The sequence below is a fragment of the Tetrao urogallus genome (genome assembly GCF_951394365.1).
Source record: "Tetrao urogallus genome assembly, chromosome: 16".
Lineage (NCBI taxonomy): Eukaryota > Metazoa > Chordata > Aves > Galliformes > Phasianidae > Tetrao > Tetrao urogallus.
The window spans coordinates 3,256,462-3,265,433 of NC_136829.1; positions in this window are offsets into that span (position 1 = coordinate 3,256,462).

Genomic DNA, 8,972 nt, shown 5'->3' on the forward strand with positions numbered 1-8,972 from the left:
CCAGGGCTCACTTAAGGTCCCCGTGGATGAGAGGGATCCACCTGGAACGGGGGGCTACCAGGGCACTGCTGCCAGCACAGGACATCCTCAGGGACAAAGCTCCCTCGATACCCCCTTCGTGTCCCAGGGCCGCCTCCCAAGCCATTGGGGCGCACACAGCCCCGCGGTGTGCTGCTCGGTGCCTCTCGGGGTGGGGGGGTGGGGGGAAAGCCTTCAGCAGCAAGCGCTCCCACCCACCAGCACGCGTCTCTCGTACGTTAACAACCCGGCCCCAAACCCGCTGCGAGCGGCCAAAAGCTGGGTTTGAAAAATGCTCTGGCTGCAGCGCAGCGGGAGCGCGGCGGCTGGATGCAGCCCTGCAGCAGGAAGCAGAGCCCTGTTCCTCAGCGCTGCTCAGATTCAAAACTCTTCACAGCGGGCAGCGTGACCCCAATGCAGATGCTGGGGAAATGGCTCTGTCACCGTGCTACAGCCTGCCTCCACGTTTGAGGGACCAGCTCTCCCAGCAGCCCCCCCGGGGAACACACAAATGCCCCAGCACTGTGCCCCGTGAAGCAGTGTGGTCCCTTCTTTCCCCATACTGGTGACTTGCTGCAGCACCCCCAGCACCTTGGTGCAAAAACAGTGAGCAAAGGGCTGTGTCTCCAGCTCAGTGGTTTCCAGTGTCATTAAGGGAGCTGCGATCCAGTCCTGCTGCATGCTGCCCATACCCCTGCGCGGGATGCTCTGCCATGACCAACTGGTGCCACGCTCATTAGTGAGGATCGTTATTTTTCCATGGAGCAGCGGTTAATTGCGTAATGCGAGACATATCATGTGCTGCCCTCACCAAGCTGCAGCGCAACAGGGGTGCAGACACAACAGCAGGATGGCTCCAGCCTTGTCCTTGGAGACAGCCCCAGCATGCTGGAAAGGTGGGAAACCAGAAGACCCCAGCACTGGGCTCTCACCCTTGTTCAGTGGCACTTTTAGGAGTACGGTGCACACCCCATCCATGCAGGCAGGCTTGCATGTGTTTCCCAGCAATGCTACGTGCTCCTCAGGGTTACTTGACTGTAGGACAGTGCATGCATGGCTCCAGTGTGCAGTGGCACACGGCCATCCTGCTCCCATCCATATGGCTGCAGGCTGCGCATCTCCCTCCACCTCCCCACCTCTGGAACCAGCCAAACCAGGACCAGTCCCTGAGGGAAATCTGCTCAAGGGCAGGGCCAGGTTTGGGGAGGAGGAGGGAAGAACATTAACAGCCCTCAAAACATGCCCTGGGGCTGGAGGCAATGTAGGCAGCCAGGATTAGAGAGTTTGGCAAGGGATGCCAAACCCATCTCATTGTGGGTCTGCTTTAGTGGCCGGCCTTCAATACACTGCTCCCAGGAGAATTATTCAATAAATTTGCATTAAATGCAGGCGGGCGGCTTTCTGAAGCCTCAGGAAGAAAAGCAATGAGCTTAACCAGCCCCCTGGGCCCTGGAGGGCTGGCGGGCAGCCAGCAATGCCAGGATGCGGCACAGCCTCGAGCAGGAGAGGGAAGCTTCTCTCATCCACCCGCACTCACCTGAGCACCCCTTCCTGGATCAGGCCCCACTGCTCCCAACCCATGGCAGCTCCTCTCTGCTGGCTCTGCTCCAGACCTCTGAGGCTGCTGTCAGCTGTGTTTGGGGCTAAGATGCTGAAAAGCTGAGAGCAAAGAGCACTGGGGCAACAGCAAGCAGAGGATGCAGCCTCTGAGACTGTAGCAGGTCCTCAGGTGCTGGCCCAGTTCCTACCAGATTGACCCGAAGCTGAGAAAACCCCATAAATCAATGATCCCCTAATTTCTTGGCAGAGGAATATTTATAAGTGCTTAGCCAACATTCAGCATTTCTTTTACGCAAACAGAATTTGACAGCGATATTGAACACTTACATTTATATATGACAGATACATACACAAGTGCTGAGCTTCCCTCTCCCCAGTGCTGCACTCACAGAAGGGTTTTTCCGTTAGGAGGGACATAAATAGGGGACACCAATGGGGACATGCAGCCAAAGGAGCAGGCAGTGCACGGGGAGTCCAAGGCCATGGGAATGGAGGGGACAGGGTTGTGAAAACCATGCCTTGGTGCCATGCTCACACCTGGGGAAGCACTTGCTTTCCAGCTGTGCACATCATTTTGCTGCTTCATGCAGCGTTGCGCTGGGGCCAGCTCTGCGGCAGCCATAGCAACGGGGCTGCCTTCATTCTGCACCTTTCCCAGCTAGTAGAGATAACACTGATTTCTCTCAAATTGGCCACTGCTTGAGCAATGCCAGCAAAAACCTCTGCCCAGGGGCTGATGTGCCCCCAGAAAGGCACAGTCCTGCCTCTGCCAAGCCTCCATGTGCATCACAAACCCTAGCTCCCTCCATCCATCATCAGCAGGGTGGGAAGCACTGCCTGCCTGCAAGAGAAGGGAGGAAAAGCAAAGCAGTTAGCACTGCTGGGCTCAGCAGCAATCTGTCAGCATGCAGCACCAGCACAGCACATGAGGGCTTCTTTGCTGGGGTTTGGAGATGGGGCCCTGGGTCTGGAAGTGGTCATGGGGACTTAAGGGACAGGAGCAGCCCTAAAGATGACAGCACTATGGGATCAGGGCAGCATCTGGTTTACAAGGTACAACACAAGCATCTTCCCAACCTGCAAACAGGCATAAAAACATGCAAGAACGGATAAAAGACAAGACCCACCCCAGCCTCCCCTTAACACACAATCCAGGAGGCTCTGCTGCGCAGCAGGAGGCTCCCCAGGAGAGCTGCTATGCTGGAGGGGGGACAAGGACATCATAGGAGCCAGGGATGTCCCCTCACCCACACCACACTTCTCTTCCCGGCCCCAAAGCCCACAACAAACCCAGACAGACACAGCCCTGCGGTAACCGTCCACATCTGCACTTCCTGCCCCATTTCTCGCCCTGCATTGCCACCTGGTGACCACGGCAAGCAGAGCAGCTGCCTTGCAGTTCCTCTTAGACGTGCTTGAAGAACACCCGGCTGAAGGAGTTTCTTAAAAACAGGGTACTGAAACCGTTTAGCAACAGGAGACGAGTCAAGAGGATTTACATGCGTGGATGTTGCTGTGCTCGTGTTTCTGCTGATAATACCAGGTTGGTATTAGAAGGACAAAAATTGCTCATTCGTTTCTTTTTCTGGATGCCCAGTGGAGAATGTCAACAGTACTGGGAGCATGAAATGCAGCAAGGGCAGCCCAAGCTGGGTTGCAGGGTGACTGCTAGCCCCTATTCCCAGCCAGCGATGGTGGGCAACAGCTCAACCACAGCATCCAAAACAGACAAGGAAAGAAAATCAACATAGATTGTTCTCCTTCTCTGGCTTGGCCGTTGAGGAACCACACCAATGCCCAGAGCTTTCAGGTAGGACCCACGGCCAGCCTGGTGATTCTGTTACCACCTTTCAGAGGAAGCTTTGTAGCCTGGAGCACAGCACAGCCCTCGTACAGCAAGGGGAAAGGGCTGCCACAGCCCCAGCGCCAGGCTGAGGGAGGTCTAAAGAGCGACAGCAGCTGCGTTAGGCAGCTCTATGAACAGGCCACAAAAACTTAATCCATACAGATGATTAAGCATGAAGGAAAGAAAACACTCAGCTCTCCCTTTGGGTTTTTCTGGCCACATTGGCTCCATCTGCTGGGCGGAAAAAAGCTCACCACATAAGCCGTGCTCACCCAAGCAGCCCTTGTTCTTAGCGAACCACCACGAGGCAGCCCTGGGTCCCGGCACCAATTAGCTTCAACACCCTGATGAGCCCCATCTGGGATGCTGCTCATCCCACCCACCTGCAGCACAGGTGCTCCGTTTAAGCCCAGGCCCTGCCTGGGAGCGTTTCTCTGGAGTAGTTTCTGCTGTTGGGCCCTTGTCCCAGTTCTCAACCACCGTTGCTGTCCTTCTGAAGTTGGTAAGCGTAGGCTCTGCTTTAACAGCCTTGAAGTTGAGTAGCTGTTGCGTGTGAGAGAGAGGCCGACCCCGGTCATGTTAGAGGAGTGGGAGCTTGGTGCATGGATGCGTGCTGCTGTAGGTGGGAGAAGGAAGCACTGAGGGAAGGCTGTGTTAGAAGGAGCGTGTCCTCTAGTAGCTGGCTGCCCAACGTGTGGGCTCTTCGTAGGAAGCCCTGGGGAGAGTGCTGCTCCCCTCACCGTGCCCCAGGGGTTGTTGTGGTCTGTGGCCTTAACGTGCATCTCTGGGCAGCTCATCCTGGCTGCTTTTGTATGGCTGTAGGTTGGCTGATGAGAAGTCTGCTTTGAAATGAGTTTCTTTCAGGGGAAGCCTGAATGCAAATGGGGTTTGGCAGGGAAGCCAAATATTCCTGTGTCTATGTGTGTAGGGCCTGCATCAACGCAGCTGTTCCTGCTGACCGGACCCATGGAGAAGCTCTCTGTACCCACATGGAATGGGACAAATTGCACGTGGAGGCTGCCAGCAGCTCCCTGCAAGGGATTTGTATGATGAGGATGAGGAGGGCTGGCTGTATATGAGAAGCAATCCAATGCTTTCAAATAAATTTTAAACTTTAAATACAGAGAGGAGGCCTCTTTGATCAAGAGCAGAGCCTTTCACCACTGCCTCCCCTGTGCCCAACATCTACCACTCCCTCCTTCCTTTCATATCTGTTTCATGTACTGTCTGAAGGCTTTTTCTAATTAGCAAAGTGAGACTCGGGCTGCAAAATCCAGGCGAGAGGCAGTGCAGAGGCCAAGGCCTCTATGCTCAAGGGGATTTAATTCAGCCAAAAAGAATGGCCCACTTAACTGTGAATTCATTATGAACTGCTTTCCTACCCAAAAGCCCTCCCCTTCAAGGTGTGGTGAAGGCCCCATCTTCTGCATTTTGAGCTGGGCCTCTCGATTCTGCGCTTTCTCCCTCTGCTCTGCAGTCAGCATGGGCTGCTGCTCCTGCCCCCCGTGCTGCTCCTGCCCCCCGTGCTGCTCCTGCCCCCCGTGCTGCTCCTGCCCCCCGTGCTGCTCCTGCCCCCCGTGCTGCTCCTGCCCCCCGTGCTGCTCCTGCCCCCCGTGCTGCTCCTGCCCCCCGTGCTGCTCCTGCCCCCCGTGCTGCTCCTGCCCCCCGTGCTGCTCCTGCCCCCCGTGCTGCTCCTGCCCCCCGTGCTGCTCCTGCCCCCCGTGCTGCTCCTGCCCCCCGTGCTGCTCCTGCCCCCCGTGCTGCTCCTGCCCCCCGTGCTGCTCCTGCCCCCCGTGCTGCTCCTGCCCCCCGTGCTGCTCCTGCCCCCCGTGCTGCTCCTGCCCCCCGTGCTGCTCCTGCCCCCCGTGCTGCTCCTGCCCCCCGTGCTGCTCCTGCCCCCCGTGCTGCTCCTGCCCCCCGTGCTGCTCCTGCCCCCCGTGCTGCTCCTGCCCCCCGTGCTGCTCCTGCCCCCCGTGCTGCTCCTGCCCCCCGTGCTGCTCCTGCCCCCCGTGCTGCTGCATTGCTTTGTCCTGTGCTCGCAGCTTGTCTCTCCTGAGTCAATCAGCGTTGTCAGATCAGTGGTAAGTGGAGGAGCTGGGATTTTGTTAGAGGAGTGCATGTTCAGGAAGAAAAGTTGTACGTGCATCACATTTTCTTAGACTTGGACAAAGTGGGATTTAATATTTTAGGCATTATAAAGTATTTAGAACACACAGTGTTGGTGAAAATCAAGCCAACTTCTAATTAGCAGGTGCTGTGAAAAATGATTTTGGATAGGAAACAGAAAACTGATATGAAATTGGATCCCAGTCCACTTGTGCATAGTCCAGCTTGCATGGCTCAGCTGCACTGCTTTGTCCTGTCTGCATGGCCTGTGCTGTGGTAAGCAGTGGCATCGCAGTAGGGATGCCTTACTGGGGGCTGAGGTGCCTGGTCCATGTCTCCCACTGGGTGACTGATGACAGGAGGGGTGAGGTGAGGTACCTTCAGTTCTGTCTGTGCTGGAGATAGCAAACGAGCAACTGTAACAAGCTGACCAGTGCACAAGAGTGCAGTTACTAACTTGGGATGGCATCAGGGTTGCGTGGCTCTGCAGCAGCCATAATTGCTTCTTGTTAATGGAAAGACTATTTTCGTTTAATTGCTGGGAATGCATTCCTCTGGAATGGAGGATCTAACCTTGTTTCTGCTCTAAACCTTGTCCTGTGGTGTAGGCCAGAATCTTGGTCTGCTGTTGATTGTGGCAGAACTTGAACTTTGAAATGAAAGTAGAAACTCTTCCATGCTGTGCTTCAGTTCGTGAAGTTCTAGATGCCAGCAGTAAATCCCTTCTGTCTTTCCTTGTAGTCATGTTTCCCACAAAACAAAGTGTGAGAAAGGCCTGAGTGTTGTGAACTGGGGGGTGTTGGATGCACTGGGAGCTAATGGCTGATAGGTTTATAAATAGCTTAATAAACATTAGAGGAATCTTGTGAGTGAGCACTTGATATATTTTTAAGAGGTTTGAGCTTGCAGCCTGTGTTCTGTAGTGGCAGGTCAGAATTTCATGGGTGCGCCGTGCGTTCAAGTGCTCATAGCTGAGAAGAGAAACAGTGCACAGCCGGCTTTGGGATGTGACTGGGAGAACTTCCGTGCCAGGGCATGGACAAAGCAGTGAGGTGCACCTTGATGTGCCGTGCTGACCCCTTCTGGGTGGGCTGGTAGTGGCCATAAGTCTCTGCAGGACTAAGAGGATCAGGCAGAGAAGGTAAGGGTGGGTAAAACAGCACAAACTTCTTTGCAGGATCCCTCCTCAGAGAGGTCTAAACGGGGAGGTAGAGCTGCTTGCCCTGCTACTTATGTGCATGTGCAGTGCTCCCCCTGTCACCAAGATCTCCCTGCTCAGAAAAACAAATCAGCCTGAATGTTAGCTCTGCAGGATACCTGGAAGCAGAGCTTGATGGATGTTTAATACCCCACGTTTCCAATGTGCTGGAATAAATTGAGCACGTTGGTAACCCTTGGGGGTGGTATCTAAAGGAACTGGAAGCACTGAGCTCTTGCAATCACAGACCAAATCTGAGTTTTGGATATGCATATGGTAAACACAGCCTGAGTGCCTGCTTCTGTGAGCAACTGGCTGCTCACCAAAGGGGATCCCTCAGCACGCGGCTGAGGGCGATGTGCTGCTGATCAGTGCAGGCTGAGCCATCAATACTGAGCTGTAGTGCTGGCTTGGTGTGCCTTATCTCAGAGCACTGCAGCAGACGCAAGGCAGTGAGCTGTTTGATGCTCTGTGTTCTCACAGCAATGCTGGCTGGGGGTGATAGTGTCCTCAAAGACAACAGATGTTTCTGGGAAGCAGTTGGTGCGGATGCTCATGAGGGAAAGGGGTGAAATGAACTCGGTTTTCCTTTTCTGGGATGAGGAAGCATCAGATGTCCTTGTGTCCCAAGAGAGGACCTAGGCAGTGACCTGCGGCAACAGCATTTTCCCTCTGATTTCCCCCGTATCCAGATGAGCCAGCTGCAGGCAGGCTTTTTTCATAAACCTATGCGGAAAAAAAGTCTAACTTGAAGCCTATTTTTTGCATTACTGTTGCTCTGAGGGGATTATTACCCCCCTTGTCTCCAACACATCGGGAAGGACAGGCACAGCCTCTGCACACAAGCCTGCCCTGCAGCCACCCAGCCTGGCTTTCCTTCCTCTGCTGTTCAGAGCCCTGCTGTGGGAGAAATAAGGGGCAAATTGGGCAGACAACAGCTGCCCAGCTTCAGTCATGGCCTCCAAGCTACAGAACCGCAAACATAAAGTAGTTTTGAAAATGAAAGTATTCCCTAATCCATACTTTTAAAAAATATCCTGAAGATGTGTGGCTTTGGGTCCACTGTATGATCTGTCCAAAGAATGATTTTATGGATCTGCTTTGTCTGAGGGGTATTTTCAGGGGTATTTGGTGCTTTGCCAGCTGTTGGGCATGCCTTTCAAGCTGTGGGGGCTCACTTGGGCTCTCTTTACCACTGGTTGTGTCCCAGGAGCTGAGCGTGCAGGGTTCAGATGGCTTCAAAGAGGGAAGAATTGCAACAGGGTGCTTTATAGATGGGCCAAATAGCTGCTGCATTCCAGCTCCTTTGAGCCCTCATCCTTCCTGGTATGTTAAAGAATGTGGGTTTAGCAGTGCAGTGTGGGGTGCTCTTTTATCCTGGGGAAAAGAGCTCATGGTGACACTGCTATGGTTGGGCTCTGTCACTTCTCTGTGTAGCTGCATGCAGGAGATGGTATGTGCTGGCAGGTGCAGTGCCGGTCCTGCTGTGTTGTGGCAGTTCCTGGCAGGGACTTGAAGCCTTGGGAAGAGCAATGGGACGCTTGGAAATGAGTTTGTCCCAAGTTGGTGGTTTTGCTGGCTGCTTGTCACAAGCTTCGTTTTCCCACGAGGTGGTGCTGTGGGATAGAGGACTGCACCGAGTGATCACCGCAGGGATTTATGGCACTGAGTGCAACGGAACTCGTGGCTTTGGTAGCAGGGAAGCACCGAGGGAGCCGCGTTGGCTTCAGCGCAGATTCTTCTTCGTAGGAAAACCCAGGCAGAAGGAAAGTACCCGTCAGATCCCATTAAATAGCACATAAATGATTTGTGCTGAGCCCACGTACACTCTAGTCATGTTGCTGTGCTCATTAACATTTTGTTAATGAGCAAGGAGCGTGCTCTATATGTAGGAAAAACTCAAGAATGTATTCTTAGCATGTATGATAAGAGTTCAACCACTTTTAAATTCGTTTGTGTGAAGGGAATAATACCTGCATGTAACTGCTATTACTTTGAGGGCTGTGCTGCCTCTGCCCTGCTCCTCTGGCTGCAGTTTCATTCTGGTAGCAATGCAAGTTGTTACCACCTGAGCCCTCTCCTGGTAGGGATATGATGTTTGTGTTGGGGTTTTTTTACTTACTCTGTTGTGCACTTGATCATTTTTTCCCTCCACGCTTTAACCTGTCTTTGGCTTTTGCTCTTTTTGCATTGGTCTACAGTGGAGTGTCTGAATTCAATGCGTGCAGTTGCAGTGCACTCTGC